The sequence below is a fragment of the Perognathus longimembris genome, chromosome 10 (genome assembly GCF_023159225.1).
Source record: "Perognathus longimembris pacificus isolate PPM17 chromosome 10, ASM2315922v1, whole genome shotgun sequence".
Taxonomy (NCBI): domain Eukaryota; kingdom Metazoa; phylum Chordata; class Mammalia; order Rodentia; family Heteromyidae; genus Perognathus; species Perognathus longimembris.
In genome coordinates, this window is record NC_063170.1 from 35700551 (window position 1) to 35727031 (window position 26481).

A 26481-nucleotide genomic window follows, 5' to 3' on the forward strand; every position below is an offset into this window, starting at 1 on the left:
TGTGCTTCCTCACTGTTTTGAAAAAGAATAGTTGTTTTAATTTCCTCAGTCATTCAAAATTAACTCTTGATGCACCCTGTTATAATATATCAAGAATAGTCATTTATAGTTTATGGTACATCCATGCCATGTTGGCCATCTTCAGTCCCATAAGGCAATTACTGAAATTAAATCAATATTCAGAATCCACAAGTACACAGTTCCTTTTACTATTCTCTCTTGCCAATCCAACAAACATATTCTTATTAAAAGAATTTCAAGATGTCTATAAAGAAAATTAATCCACTACCAAAATAATTTTACCTTAATCTGTCTATGTCAGCAAAAAAAGATATTGTCCACAATAAAAACACAGGCTATAGAAATAGCAGAAAACTTAGATGTTTCTCAAACCTCATGGAATTGAAAGTAAAACCTTTGGATCCAAGTGAAAATTCAGCCATTTCTATGTTCTCCATGACTTGTCACCTATGTTGTCTTTGAGTGGCTTTTCTTGGCAACTAGGAACCTAAGTTAAAGAGTCCATGTTTGAAAAGTGATGTTAATATTAATCTCTAAGTTGTCATAAATCAACGAATAAATCTCCTATGAGTAACTGGAAATAGACATGAAGTGTCTAAAAGATGTTTAGGCAATTTTAGGCAGTACAGAAAACCAAAGCCTGCTCTTTCTGTACAGCCAGCTGCCGATAGTGCTATATCCAGAGGAAGCTAGAGAGGCAGAAAATGAGTTTGCTATACTTTCTACAGTTGGTCAGCAGGTCAGGAGGGAGTCTTCTCCTCTGACTAATCAGGGGACAGAACCTCATCCTCACTCCAGACTAGATGCTAATCTGCTACAGCTGAGATATTAGGAACGCCCTTTCCTTGTTTGAACCTCCATTTTCTCATCCCAGACACGTGCACAGGTGACTGTATACTGGAGGGGTTCTCAAAATGTTGTCCTAGTCAGCCTGTACTACAGGGGAACTTGCTAAAAGTACCAACTCTCAGGCCCCACCCAGTCCTACTGAATTGAAGCTTTCAGTGTGGGCCCAGCAATGAATTTTAATGAGCACTCTTTCCAGGTACTTCCCATGCCAGAATCCCAGGATCAAAACAGTTCTCATTCATTCCACAGCTTGCTACACTCCTGACGTCTGACTAACGAGCCCCACCAAGCCTCCAAGGTGTCTCAACTTCTTTTTAAATCTGTATACACATACATCATCTCTTTGAGAATCCAAATTGTTTACAGAGGAGAGACACAAGAAGAGGGTAGTGAGAAACAGAAAACAAAAGGGGATAAGTGGCGCTGTTTATAGAGATTGGGTATATTGTTCCCAGATTTGGTTGGGTGACTGTTTTCTTGGAATCCTTCTAGACAATGAGGCTTCGCTGCCTCCCAGGATCATGTTGTTCAATTTGTGAATGTATTGGCATGAGTCCTAACAGATGAGTGACAGGGACTGGTAGGAGAAATCCATGAGTCTAAGAGCTTATTCTTTGAATGTTTGTCTATGTGTGTATCATTAAATCAGATATGTATTGAGTTCTATAGTGTATGCATAAATATTATGCATGTCTGAACACTTACATTATCAAAACAAGTTAGGTATTTTGAGTGCTTATTTAAACACCCAGAAAAGTTTTTAATTTGTCCAAGTACTCATCAAAAGATGGGAACAGAATAAAATTTCACTATGACCAAGATAGAGTGCATCGAAAACAGGAATTAGAGTGAAAAAAAGTAGTGCAGAACCCAAAAAATACAAAAACAAGGTACAAGTAATGCTTAAGTTTGTGTTACTGTGAAAGTGTATAGCATGAAATATATTGTATCTGTAACATTTGATTTGTACATGTATGAATGTAGGCATACCTAAATGTCTGTCATGCATACAATATGACATGTGTGGGATGTATTATATATATATATATACTATATTTTATTTATATATGAATGTATGATATAAAATGCATAACCTATAACATATTCCTATAAAAAATGACATGAAATCTACTTTAACCACACACAATGAAATACAGGAGACACACAGGGCACAGGAGACAACACAGAAGAAACAACCTGTTCTACAATAAGAACTGTGAACTGTGACTATCAACCCAAACACTGACTCCTTCACTGAGTACAGACAAGACTTGAGAATCAGAACCCTGCTGGTCAGCTTTTAGGTTCATTTTCAAGTTGAAATTTGCACAGCTCTTTTTAAAACATCAGTTGTTTCAAATATTCCTTTTCCTACAAAGATAGTTCCCCATTATTTCACCAAAGCTTTGGGAAAGATTATTGAAGAGCAAATAGTTAACTGGAAGCTACACATCACATTTCACTCATATTTGTGCAGCTAGGATAGGGCTCTTTGAAAGAACACCTTCTTCGAGGTGCCATCCACAATGTTATCCCTACTCACCTGGTGATGCCTCTGAAGGTAGGCTTAGATTTTCTAGGGAATGCCAAGGGGAAACTCCAGAACAGCTTCTGCTGTTGTGCACAGTCATGAAAATCGGTAGATCTAGACCCTATAAAACAACAAAGCCTATTGGTTGAACCTATGGGTTGACAGAGTGGCTTAGTTTAAAGCACCTGCTTAGAAAGTACAAGGCACTGAATACAACCCACCTCTTCTCTCTCTCTTTACACATACACACATATATAGAAGTATACACATATACTTATATACACATATATGCATGTACATATACATATGTGTATATATGTATAATTAAAGCATACATATACACACATACATAAGTATATATACATCTATACCTATATAGCATATCCTACATGTGCATATATACATCTATGTATATACATCTATTATATATGTATAGATGTATTGTGTATGTGTATATATATATGATGTGTGTATGCACATGTGTATGGACCATAGGCCTAATAAGTGGAGCAGAGATATAGTTGACTTTCTTTTTTTTTCTTTTTTTCTGAGTGTGAGTCCTGAAGCTTGAACTCAGTGCCTGGACTGTCCCTGAGCATTCATGCTTAAACCTATCATATGAGCCACAGCTCCACTTCCGACTTTTGTGAGTGTGTGTGTGTGTGTGTGTGTGTGTGTGTGTGTATGTGTGTGTGTTTAATTGGAAATAAGAGTCTTACAAACTTTCCCATGTGCTGGCTTTGAACCATGATCTTCAGATCCCAGCTTCTTGAGTAGCTAGGATTACAGGTATGAGCCACCAGAGCCCAACTCATAGGTGAATTTTTTTTAAGGAAATGTTATTTGAGAAAGAATATGTCATAAATTTACCTGAAATAGAATCTTGGGGACAGAAGTTTCTACTGTTAATAAACTGAATCTTCATCTAATAATGTCAAGACTTCAAAGAGTTCAAATTCTGATAGCTGCCAGTAGAAAATAGCAGCCTGTAACATCTCTTTCTTGGGAAAATTTCCTTATCACCTAAGTCAAATGAAGTATGTTTTAAAAAATAAGTTCATCATTCACTGGCAAGAAAATCCATTAAATTTGCTAATATTTTAGTTATTATGTAAGGAACCACCAGTGAGCCTGGGGAAGATGGTTTTTCTATTATATCCATTAGAAAGGCAGTGTATTTTTAATAATAATAAGTTAATTTTCTCTTATATGAATTCCCTTTTTGAATCTGCAGATGGGATTATAGAATTGAATGCAGTTTTTAATTAAAATTGAACACTGGAAATAAAAAAGGCTTTGAAGACTCCAATCTTCAGAACTGAGCTTTGAGGTAAGGGAAAAACAGCAGTTTGGGCCACGGATTTTTCCCCCTTTCTTTAATGTCCAAATAATTCCTGACTCAATAAAAATGATAAGAATATAACTGGAATATACATACTGCTTTTCAAACAAAGCACCCCCCCCCCACAGCTAAAAGGTTACAACTCGAGTTGATGCACATTTCATTGACTTTTTTTTATTGTCAAATTGATGTACAGAGAGGTTACAGTTTCATACGTTAGGCCTTGGGTACATATCTTGTACTGTTTGTTACCTCTTCCCTCATTCCCCCCTTTTTATATTTCTACATAACTGTTCTATTTTTCAGAGAGATGAATAAAAACAAGAGTTAGCTTATAAACAAGAGATATCAGGAGCCAAGGACCTGGACGATATGGATAGCTGTGTAAAGGCAAAGCTGCTGAGAGGAATGGTGGAGATATTAAAGCACTTCATTGGAAATCAGTCTTATTTCCTGTTACAATGACCCCAGGCATAGCTGCGCAACACTACAGAACAATGCACAGCCTCACATGTCCTCCCTAAACATTTAAGTCGAGACTTGGGTTGAAGACATTATAGAGGGTCAAGCTTTCCATCCTGGTCCAGACAGGAGAGAAATCACACACTAAGACAAAGAAAAAATTGGATCAGAAAATGAAAATGATTTGATTTTTATTTCTTTATTTTTTCTTTTTTATCATTTTAGTTTAACATGGAGGAGAAAAGAGAAAGAAATATACAGTGAAGATGGAGAAAGTAATGGAAAATGTGATTATGCACCCAAAAATACTTACTGCTGGACTCGTACTGATTCTGTCAGAATAAACAAATTGGGTACAAATGAAAATAAGAAAAGAAAACAAACAACACTCAAAAAATACTGAAAATGAAGAGAGGGATGATTATGGATTAAAATCCTTAAAGCAAAACAGTAAGATAAAAATCATATGAACAGCCAAGTTAAAACTCTTTCTTCATTTTCTCCTGTTAAAGCTAAAATGCTCCAGATTTCCAAAGTTGTTATAATGGGATATTTTAATTTAACAAAAATTTCAAAGCAGTATATTATGTTTATTGATTTTCATTTAAAATTTGCAACAGCACATGTAATATTCAGACCAACATTTTATTGCCATTTTTGGAGTTAACATATAATTCTTTCTCAAATAAATTTAAGTTCAACCAGGAAAATCTACAATTCTTATTAATTTTTTCTACATGGATGAGTAGTTTGGAGCCAGTTACTAGTAAGAAATTGTCTAACTCTTTCTTCATAAAAATAAGAGCTAAATATGTAGAAAAGTAACCAAAGAAATTGAAGAGTAGTAATTAGAATCACACTTGTACCCAGCTTAGTATGGTTCATCTTTTTTTTTTTTTAAACAGGTTTAGTAGCTTTTGCTTTGAAGAGTTGGTTTGAAGAAAACGAGTTACAGTCTTTGCCCCTCAGTGTGTGCCAAAAATTAACGATACTCAGCAACATGTTCCATGGTACAGTTGACCTAACCATCTAGAGTGAGCACAGATGAGATGGAGGTCCTGTACCCTGGTTTTCAAACTCAGGAGATTCCAGAAATAAAAAGAAACCTCTCCTCAGGGTCCCCCCTCCATCTGTGTGTGTGTGTGTGTGTGTGTGTGTGTGTGTGTGTGTGTGCGTGCACACACGCGCATGCTGAATATTGAACTCAGGAACTGGGTACTGTCCCTGAGATTTTTTTTTTTCAATTCAAGAATAGTACTATTATCATTTGAGCCACAGCTCTACTTCAGGCTTTTTGGTGGTTAATTGGAGTTAAGAGCCTCACAGACATTTCTACCCAGGCTGCTGTTGAATCTGGATCCTCAGATCTCAGCTTCTAGAATAGCTAGGTTTAGAGATGTGGGCCACACGCATATAATGGCCCACCCTTAGGCCCTTTTAGCACATGAAAAGATATCTCAGATACTGAGTGCTGGTGGCTCATGCCTGTAATCCTAGCTACTCAGGAGGCTGGGATCTGAGGATCGTGGTTCAAAGCCAGCCCGGACAGGGGACTTCGTGAGGCTCTTATCTCCAATTAACCATCAGAAAACCAGAAGGGGTACTGTGGCTCAAAGTGGTAGAGTGCTAGCCTTGAGCTGAAGAACTCAGAGACGGAGCCCAGGCCCAGAGTTCAAGCCCCATGACAAATAAGAAAGAAAAGATGTCTCAGGTGCAGAGGCTACTGCTATTTTGCACTAAGAGTCAGAAAGTATGCATTTATGATTACATTGAAAAAATAATGTAAGATGTTCACATTCATATTTCATTCCTGCTGATGTTGAAATCCATTCCCTTCTGTTCTTAGGATTGAGTTCTCATCCCTCAGTAACAATGTAGATTTATCTTTGCTGGTTTTGTAGTTAGAGTAATTTTTTTTTTAGTAATTTTTGTAGTTAGAGACTATTTTTCCAAGTATGGGACTGTCACTACGACCAATCTACAACACACTGGGGAGGTTTCCAGAGGAAAGAGGGACAATATACACACAAGGAAAATGGCTATTTCCATATAAAGAAAACAACACCGCCAGGAGACCAAGGAAGCTTCCCACAAGTGACATTTAACTTGAACTCTGTAGAAGTGTCCAAAAAAACAAAAATGTCTCAGCTAATGGGAACATTTCACACTAAGTTATAGGGTAAGAAAACAGTCTGGAAACAGTGATTAGAGAAATGTTCTGAAAACTACTAGCCCTAAGGAACCTATACAAAATCCATCTTCATGACTGAGTGAACATCAGGTCATGAGACAGGACAAAGGGAAGAACCTGGAGAGATGGACATAATAATTAGACAAGCAAGTCAAGCCATTGTTCTCTCCCTCCCTGCAATGTGGTAACCACAATTGGAGTCATAGCTAAGAGTCTAATGGTATTCAGTAATCCTTATTGATACAAATGTTTTTATTTTTCAGTTCCAATAGAAGTGGCCCAGGTAAATCACTAACTATCAAGATGATCGTTTCTTTTGAGAAAAATGGCTCTTAAGAAGCCTTCATTATTTCTTTGTTCCTGTAGAAGAAATAAGCATTGTTGCACACGAATGAACATTTTGTATAAAATGACCTTCTGCCTGAAAGCTGCAGAGATTGCTTCTGCTTTAAAGATGGCAAACATTTCAAAGTGGATTATAAAAGCTAATCTATACAGTTTCCAGAGAAAGCAGGTAACAGAACAATAGAGCAGACACATCTTTAGTAGGTAGGGAGCTTTCTTCTCTTCCCTCACTCCTCCTCTTCCCTCTCTCCTGCAGAGCGAGGAAGGCCACAGCAGTGGTTTAAAAGACAAAACAAGCCTGGAGTTTACATGGAAAGATACGATCAAATCAATAACAAATTATCTTTGTTTCCATAGTAGATGCCTGTTATCAATTTGAGGCTAATTAAATTAATACCTGTTACCAACGTGGATGGCCAATTTCCAAACTATAGCCACCTCATTCAACATATAGGCTGCATTTGCCAAAGTGTAGAATTTGCAAAGCTGTTGAGAATGTAAACAGCAAAACTTGGCTCAAAGGGCTGCCTAAGGGCCAAAACAGCTCAGAGGGAGGTATGAAGGAAAGGTAGTCTTATATTTCAATCCAAGCAAATTTTTCAAACAACCCAGCATTTTAAAGAATGGCTTTCTGCTTATATTGAGATCCTGGGAATGTTTTAGGATTGAATCTCAAAATCAAAGCTGTTTGACCACAAAATGTTAAACATTACGCCAGGATCCTTCAAGTAGATTTAACAAAGCCACTTCCTTTATGAATTATGGAGCTGTCTTCACCTTCCTAAAAGGATAGTCTAGGATAGCATTAGCTGATTTGAAAAGTGAATATTCGTTTTCCAAAATGAGAAGAAATAGCCTGTCCTAGAGGGCTCTGACTATGGTGAATAAAACTCTGTTCCAGCCATTACCAGAACCCTTCCTAGGCTTACCCAGAGGTGTCACCTAGACCCCACAATGACAGAGCAATGAAGATACTTTGCCCAACTATCAGAGATAGTTGGGTTGAGTTAGGTAAGTTAAGATAGTTAAGTCATAGCTAAATATCAAGGTGGTGGTGCTAAAGGAAGCCCCTTCAATAGATAGAGGCTCCTTTCCTGGCTGTAGCCCTTCTTGTTCATTATTTCCACTCAATTTAGTGTAACAAGTATTTGGGTGAATGTATTAGACAACCAGAAGATCACCAAGAACTGGTAGGACTCCAAGAAACACATGACTTGGCCTCAGATCCCAGATGGCTCTGGCGCGTTTTATGAAATCCTCAGGATCTAGGGACAGAGGTCTGAATCCAGGCCATCCTACATACTCACTGCTTGGCACTGGAAAATATCTCTGAGCCTTGGCTTACTTGTCTGATGACCTGAAACAATACTATCTTCAGTCTCTTCCTCAGTATGTGATCTCAATGTGACTGCATATACAGAAAGAACATTTTCTAAAGGACTCTGTTTAAGCATAAGGCATTATGAAGATGGGAAGCAGAGACAAGATTCCTTAACACAAAGCAGCTTGATTGGAACAAGGAGCCCTCACAGAGTCTCTGCCTCCCCAGTTGGCTCTCACATGAGGAGAACTTGGAGCAACTGCTCAAGTTCACAGTTACATGGAGGTTATGTGAAAGTTAATTCTGCTGCCAGGGAAAGGACTCCAAACCTCATGTTTGAAAACACAAGGCTGTGCACCTGCTCCTTAAGGCCTGCGTTTCAGACTCTACCAGTTTCTTTTTCAGCTTCACAGAAAAATCTGTGATCAGTGAGGCTGAAAATGGAATGAGGCAAAGGCATTTATTGAAAGGTTTGACTGATGTCCTCAGAATGGTACAAACACAGAAATTAAGCTGTTTGCCAGAGCAAGCTCCTTTGACAGATGGTACCTGTGACACACTGCATGGGCCAGTAAGCATTGCGGACAGCACCTAGCCCTAGGCCCTACCTGTAACCAAGGAAGAAACATGTCCTTTTTCCTTAAAAGTAAGAAAATTTAGAACAACACCAGGTCCATTTGACTTTACCATCTCAAGATAGGTGTTTATGAAAGTCTAATGCAGGGTAAAGCTGTTTTAATTTCCTTACTATTCTTCCCTTTCACCCATCCAACCACCAAATATTTACCAGGACAACTTCAGTTAGAGAGAGAATATATCATATTGGACCAGGGTACAGGCTGTGGGGTCAGACAAGCTGAATTTGAATCCTGGCTCCAGTAATTTCATGACAGCAGACTGAGCTTAAGTCTGAAAAACAATAAGCACTTATTTGTGTTCTTTTTGTGGTGGCTGCTCTGACATCAATGATGAAATATGTGAGAGCTATGCTAGGTGCTTAGGCTGTGAGGATGATGGCACATTCACAGTTCAAATGGGAGGAGAAGCAAATTGTCATTGTAATCTGAGCGCTGGTAGGAAGGCCATCCAGCCAACAATGGCTGAACTTCACATTTCCTATCCAATGTGCCAAATTATCCTAAGTGCTTCAGTGAATGGCTCTAGAGACTACTCATGAACACACTATAAAGGCCAGTGCTGAGACCATCCCAACTGTACACGCAAGGAAACCAAATGCAGAGAAGCTAAAGTGCTAGGCAAATCACAGCTGAGAGCTGATAATCCTTGAGTATGGCACACACGTGGGAATGTGTCACACTGAGCCAGACTTACCAGATGAGTGAAAGACAGGCAGGAAAATGGGTGACACACTAGGAAAGCAGCTGCCATAGATCCACAGTGGGAACCTCCGAAGGCTGCAGATTTGCAAGGTAGGAGTGAGGAAGAGAAGAAGCTGGAGAAGGATATGCAAAAAGCAGGCAACAGGGCTCACGTGAGCAAAGATGAGAGAGGCCAAGGGGTACATGGTCTATACACAGCAGTCAGTCTCACCAGGCATAAAAGCTGCCAGATCAAACCTAACCTTCACTTAATATTTAAAACTAAACTGAAATCAGAACACCTAGCAAGTGTCAAAAATCCCACAGTAAGATCAGTGGCAAGAAACTGTGTTGAATGCAAAATCAATCACACTTGCTCATTAGTGGTGTGTACTGGATTGTGGCCGCAGCACCTCCACACTGTCTCTGCTATGGTAGAACTGGAAGCCTGCAAACTTGATGTCCTCCCTCCACTCCCTTGCCAGCAGGGCTCCAGGATATATTCCCTGGAGACCTGCAAGCCAGAGATGGGAGAAACCAATATTCTCCTGATGAAGGGTTGGACAAATATGAAAGCACCTGTAAGTGGCCGGTGAGTGCCAGTGTCATTCAACCAAGTGCCCTTCCGATGGCAGGAAACCTGGTAGTGCAGCAGACAGCTAAGACTTCCATGGTGGCTCCTTCAGTATCCAGCCCTCTCTGAATCTATGTCTTCAGGCAGTGGTTTTTCTGAGTGCACCAGAGGAACATTTCAGAGCAGAGGTAGAGGTAGGGGAAAAGTACAGAAAGCTGCCGCAGTGCAAAGAATGCAAGTATGGCACAAGAAATCCAGGATCATATATCATGGAGATGAAGAAAGGAGGGAATGAAAGAGGAAGGTAGAGAGGAGGAACAGAAGGAAAGATAAAGAGAGATAAGTGAGAGTGACAGAGAAAGAAAGGAAGAAGGAACAAATAAAGGACATAAAGATGAGGCAAGAGAGGGAGGCATTTAGGTCCATATGAAGAAGAGACATAGGGTGAAGGAAAGCTTCAAGATGATATGTACATCCAGGCTCGGCAGCTCCCAGCTACTCAGAGACAGAGATCATGCTGTAAGACCAGCCCAGGGAATAAACTAGTAAGATCCTCTCTCAACAAAAAAGTTGAGTATGACAGCATATGGCTGTGATCCTAGCTATATGGGAGGAATAGGTAGAAAGATTGAAATCTAGGGCCAGCTCCAAGGAAATGGTACAAGACCTTACATGAAAAATAACTACAGAAAAAAGGACTGGGGGCAGCTGGGTGCTGATGGCTCACATGTGTAATCCTAGGGGACTGAGATCTGATAATCATGCTTGGAAGTTAGTCTAGGCAGGAGAATATCTGAGACTCTTATCCCCAATTAACCAACAAAGAAACAAGCTGGAAATAGAGCTGTGGCTCAAGTAGTGAGTACAAGTCTTCATAAGGACAGTACCCAAGCCATAGAACCTGCATACACACACACACACACACACACACACACACACACACACACACAAAAGGAAAGGAAAGTTCAAAAGGAAGAAGGAAGGAAGGAAAGAAGAAAGGAAAGAGAGGCTGGGGGCATGGCTCAAGTGATAGAATGTCTGCTTAGGAAGCAGGAGGCCTTAAGTTAAAACTCAGTATCACACACAAAAATTTTTTTTGAGATAAAACATTCTAATGGCAACTAAGGCAATAATAAGAAATGTCCTGGATAACTGCAAGGTCATTCCCAAGGTCAGAAAGCCATTTATAGACCTCAACATTTACCCCCTACAGATATCAGGTGGAGCAACAGCAGCAGCATGGGACTAGAAGGAAAGATGGTTTAAAACCACATCCCTTTCCTAGGCCACTTAGTAGGTAGGTAGGTAGGTAGATAGACTTTTTTGCCATATACTTTATTTTCTTTGGGAGAGTCCAATCATATTGTATAAACATTCATTGTTAAAAAGTATTCATTTGTTAAGTAAAAAAATCTAAATTTTCAAGTATTTTTTTCCATTTCTTCATTTCAGAATATACCAAGAGCCTTAAAATCCAAAAGGCCCAGATTGCTGATAATTTTGGAAGGGCCACAAGAAACAGCCAACCAGGCATGCACACTTACATAAAAAAAGAGACTAGTCTCATGACCTTGGTCACTGAATATGTTACACAATCACTTGCTTCCCTTAGTATCACACTGGTGACTTCAGCATCCTCACAACAAACCCTCATCCCCTAAAGTTGCTGAAAAATCCTGGAGTCAAGACTCCAAACCTTGCCGACATTATCAGGGAGAGATTTTGTGCTTTACTCTGAAAGGCAGGCCACCAGGGAACCAGAGCTGCTGGCCCATGAGACAGGTGTGAGCCTCTGAGTGCACAGGAACTGGAAAAAACAACCCAGGCTCTAAATAAAGAGTGTGTGCTGGGAACTCAATTTTTGTTATTTTTCCCTTCTAATTCTCATGTGTTCCTCTTGAAATGACATCTTTACCCTCTGGAACAAGACTTAGCCATTTTTAAATTTCTAAGGATAAGAAGGTAGCTTAAGGGATAAGCTGTCTCTCCCTCTTTTAATGCCTAGGTAATGAACTGAAATTAGAATGCCAGGCTGGGAGGTGTTTGAAGAGCATACGTAGGTGCTACTCTCTCTGCTTCAACTTCTCCTGTGTCAGCTGTTGATTATAATCTTATTTCAAAATAGCAAAGACATAAGAACATGTTTGAATACATATTGATGGTAAAATATTTAAAGATTTTTTTTCTTTAATGAAGAAATGGCAAAGCAAGGGCAGGAAGACTAGGTCCATTTTATGTGAATGTAAAAGACCAGAAACTTAATTTCCCTCAGATGTCTATGCAATGATTCATGTATATAACACATCTGCTCAGACCATGGCTCTTAGGGCTGGTGTATCCCTCTTCTCATCCCTCACACTCTGCTTTTCAGACTCTATTGTAAGTTCCCAGTCCTCTGACAGGAAAAATAAGAATGAAGTCTTCATTTCAGCACATCATTCTGCCCTTAGCTTCCTGCTACCCACTACTCTTACTCTAAAATAGACACTGAAAAATACTAAATTCAAACCTCTTGCTTGGTGAGTTTAAACCTGCTAAACATTGCAGATTATGACTTAATTCATGAAACACATTTAGATTTCAGTGGTTCTTACATATCTGCAACATTCCAGAGGGATTCAAGCACACTAAGAATCCTGGGAGGACACAGAGGATAAGTATATTTTCAAGGCCTTCCTCTACGCTTAGCACTTTATGGACATCTGTCTGCCTAAGCTTTCCATTGGGTCTTGGAATAGCTACCACATTCCCAGGGCACAGGTGATAAACAGGTCTCATGGAAGGGCCTATCCCAAAGTAACCAGGAGAAAGTGAGCAGTGGGATCAAGAATGGAATTTGGGTACAATCACTTGTTAAACTGTTGGAAATTTTTGAGCATTCCAGTGTGGACACCCAGGGCTGCAGAGCTAAGTTACTAACAGCTGACCAGTAAACAAAGATACATAAAGACACACAAGTCTCACAAGCAGGATGTCGCAATGAGAGCTCTGCTGTCATGAACACTATGTTTTTGAGAACAGAAGAGAAAGAGAGCTGCACTTTAGGAAATTTTATATAATCCTACTTAGTGCAGTAGGTAAGCAAGTTTTTCTGCCAGTTGTCTAACAAAAGGGAAGAAAACAGCCTGCTGATCTAAGCACAGCTTGCTTCTTAGCTGAAGAACACAGATTAAAACCAATCTTTGGGAGAAAAGAAAACAATCATGGCTTATTCCTGTAATTCTAGCCACTCTTAGGAGGCTGAGATATGAGAATTAAGGTTGAAGCCAGTCTGGACAGTAAAGTTCATGAGACTCTTATCTCCAGTTAACTACCAGAAAACCAGAAGTGGGACTGTAGCTCAAGTGGTAGAGTGCTAGCCTTGATCACATAAGCTCAGGGACAGAACTCTGGCCTGAGTTCTAGCCCCAAGACCAACTAACTAAATAAATAGAGGCTTTATTGTCCGTTATTTCCCACTACTGACCTATTCTTCCTCTTGGACTTGTGACAACTTAGAGAGATTCCTCTTTACCTAGTAAAAGTGTTCTTAGTAATTTATAATTGGAAAATTGCCCCAAATCTCCAACAAAGTTATCATATGACCCATTGATTTTACCTCATAGTGATAGGAATTAGGTGTAAGTCAAGATGAAACGTCTTGGGTTTGATGTGCTGGAAGAAATCTGGTAGAAACTGCTCTGTAGCAGCATTCTGGAGGTCAAAGTCAGGTGAATCTCCACATGGGAGCCAAGCAGAGTCAGCTCAGCAGCTTGGGAAGAGTGAGCATGGGCAGATGGCAACAGCCAGGAGACATGGTCCTCATTCTACCCTGATCTATGCCAGGGGAGCAGCTCCTCAGCCTGAAGCACCACCACCCATGCCTACCTAGAGCTCAGATAGAAAGAGACATAGGCCACAAGCAAGGGCGAAAATGCATTAGGTCACATCAGGTAAGAATAAGTACCATGAGTACTACAAAGTAAGATGATATAAAAATGAATGACAAGAATAAATTTTCTAGGTGGTGAGAAAGGGGCTTCCTGAAAAGCCAGTGCCTGAATATGAAACAGCTTACCCTATCTTTAGAAGGAACTTTCTAGAAAGATGAATAGCAGGGGCAAAGGTGCAGAACTTCTGGCTCTTAAAACACAGGTCCACATCCCTTGGGACTGGGAATGCTACCCCACTTCAGTTGTTAGGATGTTATGAAAACAAAAAGATACATATATCACACACTTACTCCAATCCATCTCCTGGGATTTTTGGAGGCAGCACATATTAATCAGTTCCTGTTCCTATAGTAGATATGTGATGATTAATATTAGATAAAGTAAATGTTAGGTACATCCAAGTGTCAGTATAGGCCAGGTTTATTTCCCCTAAATAAGTTCAATGAAAACTCAAGTTTTTGAGTGTTCTGGGTGTCAAAATTGAAGATACAGGATTCTGAGCCTCCTGAGACTTAAAACACGATGCAAGTTTTTCATTTTTGTTTTGGCTGACACAAAGTTTTCTCAGTTCTTTGGCACAGCTACCAGTTAGGATTAAAACAAAAAAAAAATCACAAAGTTAAACAGGTGGGGATAGACCAAGAGCATGACCATGAGAGGAAGTGAGAACTTAATTGGAAAATGTACATATGTGATGTGTATCCACTGCCATCTTAAGATTACACACGTACAACTTCAAAATTTTATTAAAATAATTGGAGTGTGTCTTAAAATAAAGAGATTATGTTAAATTATATCTCAATAAATTTGGGGAAATTTCTATGGGAGAAACTCAGAAATGTAACTTGATGTAATAGTTTTCAAATAAATATAGAAACCACCTTATGTATAATGTGTTCCTATGCTCTCATTGTAAAAGCATTCCTAGGAATGTAAAATTACACTTTGAAAAGCCCCTCAAAAAAGTAAGAAAGAAAAGAAATAAACAATTCTTTGGGGTTGGAGGTGTGGCTCAATTGGTAGAGCCAATGAGCAAAAGCATCAGGTACCAAATTTGAGTCGTAGTCTTGGACCAAGAAAAGAAAAGAAAGAGACTGGGATTGGACTGTGGCTTAGTGATAGTGTGCTTGCCTAGCATACATGAAGCCCTGGGTTCGATTCCTCAGCATGACAGAAACAGAAAAAGTTGGAAGTGGCACTGTGGCTGAAGAGGTAGAGTGCTGGCCTTGAGCAAAAGGAAGCCAGGGACAGTGCTCAGGCCCTGAATTCAAACCCCAGGACTGGCAAAAAAAAAAAAAAAAAAAAAAAAAAAAAAGGAAGGAAGGAAGGAGAGACAGAGACAGAGACAGACAGACAGACAGACAGAGAGAGAGAGAGAAGAAAAGCTCCTCAAAATGTTGGACATAGTTGCCATGTGACCCAACAATTAATCTACAAGGTATAAAAGCAACAAAAATGAACGCTTTTGTCCATACAAAAAACTTATGCTTGAATGTTCAAAGTAACATCAATCATTACAAGCACAAAAGGAAGCAATCTAAATGCCTATCAAATTATAAATGGATAAATAAAATGTTGTATATCAATATAATGGGATATTACTTGGCAATAAAAAAGAATTAAGTACTTATATATGCTACAACATGGATAAACCTTGAAAATAGAATGCTAAAAGCAATCCTTAGCAGGAAAAACACTGCTGGAGGAATATCAATACCAAACTTCAAACTCTATAAAAACAACTTGGGGGCTGGGAATATGGCCTAGTGGCAAGAATGCTTGCCTTTTATACCTGAAGCTCAGGGTTCGATTCCCCAGCACCACATATATAGAAAAATGACCAGAAGTGGCGCTGTGGCTCAAGTGGCAGAGTGCTAGCCTTGAGCAAGGAGAAGCCAGGGACAGTGCTCAGGCCCTGAGTCCAAGCACCAGAACTGGCAAAAAAAAAAAACAAAAAAAAACCCCACAAAACTTGGTACTGGCACAAGAACAGGCCTGAGGACCAATGGAATAGAATTGAGAACCTAGAAATGTTCCCACAGACCTAAGGCCACCTAATCTTTGATAGGTGCTAAAATCATCAGAGGAAAGAAAGACAGCCTCTTCAACAAATGGTTCTAGCACAATTGGCTTTACATGTGTAGAAAACTGAAGTTAGATCTTTATTTATCACTCTGCACCAAAATCAACTCCAAATGGATCAAAGAACCTAAGGTAAGAGCAGATACCTTGAAAATATTACAGGAAGAGATAGGGAATACACTAGGGCTTCTCGACACAGGTAGAAATGGCCTAAATAAAGATCCAGAAACACAACAAGTCAACAAAAAGCTGGATAAACGGGATTGCATAAAACTACAAAGTTTCTGCATGGCAAAGGACATCGCTAACAAGATAAATACAAAGCTCACTGATTGGGAGACGATCTTTACTAGCTATACAATAGTCAAGGGCCTCATAGCAAAATTATACCTAGAGCACAAAAAATTAAACCCTTTTTTTTTTTTTGGCCAGTCCTGGGACTTGGACTCAGGGCCTGAGCACTGTCCCTGGCTTCTTCCCGCTCAAGGCTAGCACCCTGCCACTTGAGCCACAGCGCCGCTTCTGGCCGTTTTCTGTATATGTGGTGCTGGGGAATCAAACCTAGGGCCTCGTGTATCCGAGGCAGGCACTCTTGCCACTAGGCTATATCCCCAGCCCAAAATTAAACCCTTTTATATCAATTCCTCAAAGAAATAAAAAGAAACAACCACCCCATGACTAAGTGAGCTAAAGAATTAAAAAGTGACTTCTCAGGAGAGGAAATAAGAATGGCCAAAAGACACATGAAGAAATGCTCAACATCTCTGGTCATAAAAGAAATGAAAATAAAAAGTACATTGACATTTCACCTTACCCCAGTTAGAATGGCCATTATCAAGAAAACAAATAATAACAGATGCTGGCAGGGATGTGGCCAAAAGGGAACAAGAAAATGTGATATGTATACACAATGGAATTTTGTGCTTCCACCAGAAAGAATGATATCACCCCATTTGTAAGAAAATGGAAAGACTTGGGGGAAAATCATATTAAGTGAGGTAAGCAAGATCCAAAGAACTATAAGCTCCACGGTTTCCCTCATTGTAATAATTAGTATATGTCTAGCATAATGCTGAGAGTCACAAAAGCTCAATAGCTATACACAAATGACCATATAAAATTATGCTAATCAAAATGAACTCCAAGATATATAAACAAGAGATTTTGTTTTTTAGCTATTTTGTTTTTGTTTAACATACTGTGTGAAGTTATTTCTTTTTTTTCTTTCTTATTTTCCTCTTTGGTTTATCCCTTGTTATCACTGTTTTTTTTTTTTTTTTTTTTTTACCCTATGTCTTGTATATATGTTTATCTGATTTGGGGAAGGGAAGAGGAATAACAAAATGGTGAGACTGAGAACAAAGGGTGAATCAATGCAACAGTGATACTCATAAGACACTATGTTGGAGATGAACTTTACAAATGGAGGAGGAGGGAGGGAGCCAGAGGAGATAAAGTGTGAGAAAATGATGGAGGAGGTAACAATGTTCAACAAAAAATGTACTCATTACCTTATTTATATAACTGTAACCCATCTGTACATCACTTTTACAATAAAATAAAATTTTAAAAAGAAAGCTACAAAACACATGAAGTCCATTCTGTATAACCAAATGTGGAATTAAGCAGTTTAACAGTTAAACAAAAAGAAAGTATAATGCTAAAAGGCTAGGCACAAAATAAATACCATGTTACATTATTTTATTTATAATAATATCTGAAAATGAAAATCCATAATAACATAAGGTAGGTTATTAATTGATTAGAGCTAGGGGTAATGGTTAGCTGGAGAAAGAATAGTTAAATGGTACTGGGGCTTCCTTAAAGGGTGATAAGAATGTCCTGCAATCAACTAAGTTGATGTTTGTATAATTGTGAACATACTAAAAGCCACCAAATTTTATACTCTAAACAGGTTGTTAACTATATGTGAATTGTATTTCAATGAAATTGTTAACAAAGAAAAGTGTTTGTAAGACTAACAATGGAAGCTCATGCCTGCCATCCCAGCTACTGGGGAAGCAGACATTGAGAGGATTATAGTTCAAGGCCAGTCTGGGCAAAAAGATACCAAAACTGTATCTCACTCATTAAGCTGGACATGATGCACATGCCTGTGATCCCACATATGCAGGAAATTGAAGTGGGAGAATTGCAGTCTAAGGCTGACCCTGGACAAAAGCTCAAGACAATATGTTAAAAATAATTAAAGCAGGGGCTGGGGATATAGCCTAGTGGCAAGAGTGCCTGCCTCGGATACACGAGGCCCTAGGTTCAATTCCCCAGCACCACATATACAGAAAACGGCCAGAAGCGGCGCTGTGGCTCAAGCGGCAGAGTGCTAGCCTTGAGCGGGAAGAAGCCAGGGACAGTGCTCAGGCCCTGAGTCCAAGGCCCAGGACTGGCAAAAATAAATAAATAAATAAATAAATAAAAATAATAATTAAAGCAAAAAAGGGCTGGGGATGTTCCTGAAGATACACACACACACACACACACACACACACACACACAACACACACACGCGGTAGATAGACAGACAGATAGATAGATAGATAGATAGATAGATAGATAGATAGATAGATAGATAGATAGATCTAGAAAGCACAAAGCCCTGAGTTTATACACCAGGACAACAACAAGAACACAGTATGATTTTGATACAGCTGTCCCTTCATATATGAGCAGAGAAATTAGTCCAAGAACCCCTCATACAGATACCAAAATCTACAACTGCTCAGGTACCTTATATAAAATTGCATAGTCAACAATGAGAAGAGTGTTGCTAAAATCAGGGAAGCAACTCCATTTGTAATAGCTTAAAAAAAAACTTAGGAATTAACCAAAGACTCAAAGGACCTCTATTGTGAAAACTAAACCTCTGAAGAAAGAACTGAAGCTGACCTAAGGAAATGCCAAAAGATCCCATGCTCTTGATTGGGAAGAATTAGCGTAGTGAAAATGATCGTTCTTCCTAGAGCAGTATACAAGTTCAGTGAAAACAAAATCCCAACAAGTTTCTTCAAAGAAATAGATAAATCAATCCCAAAATTCATATGGAAAAATGAAAGACCCAGAATAGCAAAAAACAATTCTTAGCAGAAAGAACAATGCTGGAAGACTATCAATACCAACTGTCGAGCTTTATTACAAAGCCATAGTAATAAAAACAGCTTGGTACTGGCACAAAAATAGGCCTGAGGATCAATGGATCAGAATAGAAGACCCAGAAATAAGCCAACAAACATATGGCCATTTAATATTTGATAAGGAAGGCCAAAACACAAGTTGGAAGAAAGAGCCTCTTCAACAAATGGTTCTGACAAAATTGGCTATCCACATACAGAAAAGCGAAGCTAGACACCCAAATATCACCTTGTGCCAGAATCAACTCTAAATGAATGAAAGACCTCATTATAAGACTAGATAGTGTGAAAATATTACAGGAAAAGCTAGGAGAAACCCTAAGTCCCCTAGGCACGGGAGAAACTTCCTACACAAAGAAATCAAAGAAAGGCTAGGTGCATGGGATTATATCAAACTGAAAGCTTCTAACTAGCAAAGGATATAGCTAGCAAAATACACAGAAAGCCTACAGAATGGGAGACAATCTTCACTAGCTATACATTAGACAAGGGCTCATACCTAAAATATAATTAGAGCTCAAAAAATTAAACCCCTCAAAACAAATCCTCAAAAACTCAACAACCTAATCAATAGATAGACAAAGAATTAAAAAGAGACTTCTCAGAGGAAGAAGTAAAAATAGCCAATAGACACATGAAGAAGTGTTTAATATCTCTGGCCATAAAAGAAATGCAAATCGAAACAACACTGGGATTCTACCTCATTCCAGTTAGAATGACCATTATCAGGAAAACTAACAATAACAAAAGCTGGATGTGGCCAAAGGGAGCCGTATTCCACTGTTGGTGGGAATGTAAACTGTTCAACCATTCTGGAAAGCAGGATGGAGATTCCTCAAAAGACTATACAAAGAGCTTCCCTATGACCCAGCAATTCTACTATATCAAACAGACCACGAGCCAGGCCAAACGAAAGCCACTAGCACAACCATGTTTATTGCAGCATTGGTAAGTATTACCATCGCCAAAATATAGAAACAACGTAGATGTCCTATATCCCTCAGGGGACAAATAAATCAAGAAAATGTGGCATATGTGTATGTGTATGTGTGTGTGTGTGCATGCACACAATTACTCATCCATCAGAAAGAATGATATTATGCCATTTGTGAAGAAATGGAAAGAACTGGAAAATATTATATTAAGTGAAGTAAGGCCAGAACCAAAGAAACATAGGCTTCATGTTTTCCCTCATTTGTGGTAACTAGAATGTGCTTATAAATCTACAAGTAAATGCACTGAATAACCAAAACAAATAAATGAAACTGAGACATCATATAGGACTCTACTCATTAATATGCAGAGGCCAAAGGAGGCTAAGCATTGGAGTAGTGGGCAAAGGCTCAGTACGTATGGACAGATGATCATATAAAATAATATTCTATGAAATGAACTCCAAAAGAAAGGAAACAAGGGATACTCTTTAGTTGCCCTTGATGCTGTTTTTGTTCTCTTTTCCTTTTGCATTGTTTGTTATATTGTTCATATTGGGAGGGCCTGGGAAGGCACAGAAAAGGTGGAATAAGGATGAATAGGTACAACAGCAATACTCACTAGACACTATGTAAAAAATGAACTGGATATCTTATGGGTGGGAACGGGAAGGAAAGATGGGGAAAGAGTGACAGAAGGGAAAATGGTTCAAAAAGAATTGTACTAATTCAACCTGATTCATGTAACTGTAACCCCTCTGAATATCAACTACACAGAAACAATTTCAAAAATTTAAAGAAAGAAAAAAATGATGTGGTATTTGCATAGAACCTATCCACATCCTGTATATACTTTAAATAGCCTCTAAGTTACTTATAACATAATGCAAATGCTATGTAAATAGTTGCAGCGTAGTGTACAGGAAATAATGCAAGGAACATCTGTACATGCCCAATGCAGATATAATTATTTTTAAACTGCATATTTGAATCCATGGCTGCAGAACCTGCACAGATGGTGGCAGGGTTGCTGGTATAATAGCATGGAATTTAATATGTATTTTGTTCTGGTATTCCTTTTGCCAGTAAGTACTCTTGACCTTTGAAATGGTGACTGCTGATCACAATCAAAAGAGGAAACATTATTTTCCACCCACTGTGAAAGTAAGTCTATAGAGAGTTTATTTAAAGGCATAATTATTTGATTCCTAATTAAGATCTCCCCCCAATCCCAATGAAGGATAGGGGATTTAACCCTGCATGCTAGGCAACTGCTCTACCACCTGAACCACACCCTTTACCTTTCTGTTTTTTGTATTTTTATTTATGTATGTATGTATGAATGAAGGCATGCATGCATGTATTTACTGAGTTCAGGATTTGGGTGCTATTCCTGAGCTTTTGTACTCAAAGCTAGCACCTCTACCACTTGATCCACAGCTCCACATCCAGCTTTTTGATGATTAATTGGAGATGAGTTTCACAGACTTTTTTGATCAGGATGGCTTTGAACCTCGATCCTCAGATTTTAGCCTCCTGAGTCAGCCATGAGCCAGTAGTACACAGCTATCTTTAATTTTTGAGACAGGATGTCACTGCTACCTTTGCTGGGCTGGCCACAGACTTGCAAACCTCCTATCTCTACCCATCCCCACCAAGTGTCTGGATAACAGGTATGGGTCATCATGCCTAATTCTAATTAGGATCTTTTATGCATTTTTAGTATAATAATAATACATTTACTTCAAATAAATTGGTGGAATTGATGTCATTTGCAGTAACGGTGACATGAAATACTAAGGTATTATTGAAAGTAAAAGATATATTTAAATGATCTTTAGAAGTGTGTTATTTTGTGACGGTGCACCTACTAGAGTAGTGTCCAGTAGAATTCTAGGCCAACCCAGAGTATGATACAGACTGTTAATTGAAAATGTTCTTGATTCTTGGGTAACTAGACTTCAAATGAAGAGAAATATCATCAATTTGCAATACCTACTACAGAAAGTTCACAATAACATATTATTATTTATTTATACCCCAGATCATTACTGTAAGGTTTTTCCACTGCTCAAATACTACACCAAGAACAAAACAATAAATTTAATGAAGAACATCTGATATTAAAAGGCATGAAGCTAGTCAACAAATTCTTTTTAAGTATACAATATATAGAAGCATAGCTATGTCCTGAAGGGAATTACAAAATAATTAACATTTTCCCTCAGAATTTGCAGTTTCATGTATATATAATAAATAATCATAGCTAAAGCTCTTGCCAGATTTCCAATAATGGATCCCACTAAAAAATGGTTATAGGGGTTGAATAAGGAGTAAGATTTCTCTCTACCAAGGGAGGTAATTTCACAAAGGGGAAATTTCAACTTTCAAAGGTGCCTAGAATTTAGGAGAGTTCAGAGGAAGGATGCACAACCTGGGAGGGAAAGCTCATTAGTCTCACCTGTCTGCACAGTGAACCCCATAAAACCATAGAGAAGAGCTGAGGCAAACCTAGGACAAGAGCCTGTATTATACCTATGACTGAATTGCAACCTTAATAAGTTTGATGAGGTGCTAGATGAAATGTGATCCAGATTGGTAAGAGGTAGAGGCCACCAGACTTAGTGCCTGGAAAAAGAGATTAGGAAAAAGTAAAGGGCTCCAACTTTCTGTTTCCTAAGTCCAAAGCCAGCCATGTGAGGTGTTGCTGGATACTAGGTGTGTTCCTCAGTACTCCTAGGGTGCCTGGTCTTTGTGAAGTTTAATCACATCTGCCTAGAGAATGAACTTATTCCTGTTCTAGACTACTGTCAAAATTGATGCTAATAGGGGCTTGGAGTATGGCCTAGTGGCAAGAGTGCTTGCCTTATATACATGAAGCCCTGGGTTCGATTCCCCAGCACCACATATATAGAAAACGGCCAGAAGTAGCACTGTGGCTCAAGTGGCAGAGTGCTAGCCTTGAGCAAAAAGAAGCCAGGGACAGTGCTCAGGCCCTGAGTCCAAGCCCAGGACTGGCAAAAAAAAAAATTGATGCTAATAAAAATGTGGTGGAAAGCTCAGCCATCATTTATTAAGCCAAGGCAAATAAGACATAATCCCATCCCTAAAAAGATTGCACAAAATAGTGAAGGTGTTAAGCATATGCTCAAATAAGTAGTATTTGATCAGATGTATGTTATAGGTTATTCAGACATGGTAACAGCATTAAAAAAAACAACTGCTGATAAGTCAACATAAGAACATCAGTCTGTGATTATATATCCTATCAAATAATACTTCTGATTCTTATAAAATAACCTTAATTTCTAATACTTTGCTATAAAAAACCCACCTAATTTATACTCTTTAATAAGTCAAAACTTATTCAATGTAAACCAGAAATGCTGCATCCTACTTGCAGATAATTAGCAATACAAACAACAGGCAGACAGTGGATAGTTAATCACCAGTCAGAACACTACTAGAATTCAACTCAGGCAAGCACCTCAGTTATGAAAGCCAAGTCAGGGACCAGAAAAGAGCAAATGAGTATCAGAAAGCCCAAAGGGGCTAGTGGGAACACAGCCCAGGGATGCTGAGAAACAATGCTGAGGCAAAGTCCTGGCCCAAACAAGTTACTGCTGTAGGAAGGCAGGCTTGAAAAAAAAAAGACTACCCAAAACCTTGGGTGCGCTCTGCTGGGTACCAGGTTGAGCAGTCTTGCTGTGTCCAGGCCTCTTCAAAGTCACCTAAGCCTATGCTTCTCTTTCATAGCAATGCCTACTGCTGTTGTCCCCTCACTCTAATAAACTGCACACACACTGCACCCTCCCCAATGGAACAGTACTCCTCTTTTTTTTTTTCCAATTTTTATTATCAAACTGATGTACAGAGAGGTTACAGTTTCATACGTTAGGCATTGGATACATTTCTTGTACTGTTTATTACCTTATCCCTCATACCCCCCTCCCCCCTCCCCCTTACCCTTTCCCCCCCCTGAGGTGTTCAGTTCACTTACACCAAACAGTTTTGCAAGTATTGCTTTTGTAGTTGTTTGTCTTTTTTTACCCTGTGTCTCTCAATTTTGGTATTCCCTTTCAATTGACCTAGGGACATTTGACAACTGTTTCTTCTGATTAAAGGATGGATGGTCAAAAACAGATCCCTGTCACAGGGAGGCCATTTGGAATATTGAACAGCAGCCCAACAGACAGTATATGTGTGCAGGAGGGGCTGAGTACTGATGGCCAGGCATCCCAGTACTCACAAAGAAGTTGAGGATAGAGCTGTCACTGTGACTTAATCAATTTTAACCAAAAAAATCTTCACCGAGGGTGGACAAAAATAAGTAAATCCACCAAGAAATTTTCAGATTTTAGTGCACATAAACATTTGTTAATCCTGTAGGAAACCAACAACAACAATAGGACCAATTCAAAGCAATATGACTGGACAGCTGTTGGAATAGAAAATTATTAGAAAAGGTAAGTTGGTACTAAGAGAATTCAACTTGGCAGTTTATCAAAATGTGAGCAGGTGAGGATGGATGAATTCTAAGTCAATAATCATTTTATCACGCCTAACAACTTCCACCTGGCAGATGCTTGGATTCCTGCCACAACATTTAGTTGCAAAATATGTTTTCTTCCTCTCCTCTGCTTTTGTTGCTCTCTGCTTTGGATCTAGAGCACCCTTCTCCTTTGAGATGGTTCCTCTCTTTAGAAAAATGTTGAGAACATTTCTAAGATCATCTGTGACAACACAAATATGCACAGAGATAAACACACAATTGTCATTTCCTTGTCAAGGGGCATCTGGGAAAGAGAAAAAGAAGGAAAGTAAAGAAAAAATCTTAATGAAAAGAAAAATCTGATTCCTAAGTTGAGGAACAATTTCCATTGAATATGTAAGCTAATGGTTTCCAAGGTGAAATGCATAGGACTTTCTAAAAAAGATAGCTCTCCCAGCTTTTCAGTTGTATGAAGAAACTTTTCTATGGGCAAAGAAAGTGCCTGCCCTGCTGCAAAGCAATAATCCAATACATATGGGGAAACTGGCATATGTTCTACAAACCCAATCTAAGCCCCTAATCTTTGCAACTAATGGATTTAAACATTTTTTTCCAGCCAGGGGGAAAATGTATTTTATATTTGCTTTCCAAGTTTCAGAGCAAATTATTTTCTAGCTACAAGGTTATTAAGTCTCAATAAGAAACACTAACTCCTCTTTCATTTCACCCAAAATGTTTTCTAGATGGAGTGTAGACTAATGGGAAAAGTGAGTCTCCACCATCACTGGTGAACAATCCTTAGTCATACAAATCAACAAGCAAGTACCTCTTTTCCATAGGTGGTGAATTTATCTTGCCCAGCAAGCTACTCTTCCACCCTCAACAACTTAAATGTGCCCTTTTCTCTGACACTTGTTGAATACTCCAAGGCAGAATAAATGCCTTGAGGTCCTAGACCCTTTTCACTGTAACAGCCAACATATCTGTCTTGAGCTGACAGATGCATTCATCTGTACTAGTGGGAAATGTCCACTACAGAGCTACTCCTGTACCTTGATATGTTAGAGTTAGGTGAGAACCCTCTATTATATTGGTGTTTAACCACAAATTCCCCTTCCCATCTTCACCTTTGTCCTAGTAGCCTAAAGTCTAAGATGACAGGTTGCCTCATTTATCATATCACAAATTTGTAATCTCAGACATACAGCGATTACTCAGGTAAGCATAAGCTTACCAAATGAGAAGGGAAGGAAGAGAGGGGAAGAGATGGGAACAGAGAGGAGAGGAGGGAGATAGAAGGGAGTAGAAGGAAGAGGAGGAGAGTGGAAAAAGAAAAAGCAAGGCAAGGAAAATGAAAAATGTGAGTTGATCCAAGATTAAGAAATGCAAGTTTTACCATCCAACTCCCAATCACAAAACCCAGCAATTTCTTACAATCATTTCATGTCTTCATTTCTCACTCCTATCAGACAGAAATAAAATTTATCTTTAGTCTCTTATAAAAAAGGGAAAATGCATGACATAGTATATATGAAAAAAATCCAAGTTTCTCTGACAAGAGGAATTCAATGTTATTAGTCATAAACAATGCTCAGAAAAGCCAACTATCATAATTAAATGAAAATGCTACTTTCATTCACCTTTCTCACCCCATGTTCACACACTTATTTTTAATTTAGAATGGGTGCTATTTGTAAGTTATGGTCTATATTCTAATAAACAGCAAAAGTCACTACAAACAACTGAGAAGTAATCAGTGTTAGAAAATGTAATGGCCATGCTTTAAAAGTCTGAGTGATGTATAATTGTCTTTTTTTCTATTTGCCATACTTTTTCCACTTTTTTAAGTCTTAAGGAGTAACTTGACCCACATAGGTTAAGAGGAGAAAAAAAATCACTTAAGTAGCAGCAAATGAGATATTATTATCACAGCTCAACATAA

At 38.7% G+C, this 26481-nt stretch overlaps 1 protein-coding gene across 1 annotated transcript in view; it reads right to left on the bottom strand.

The window, feature by feature from the left end:
• Cacna2d3 (calcium voltage-gated channel auxiliary subunit alpha2delta 3) overlaps positions 1-26481 on the bottom strand; it is a 929381-nt gene that overhangs the window by 621268 nt on the left and 281632 nt on the right. The window lies entirely within an intron of this gene.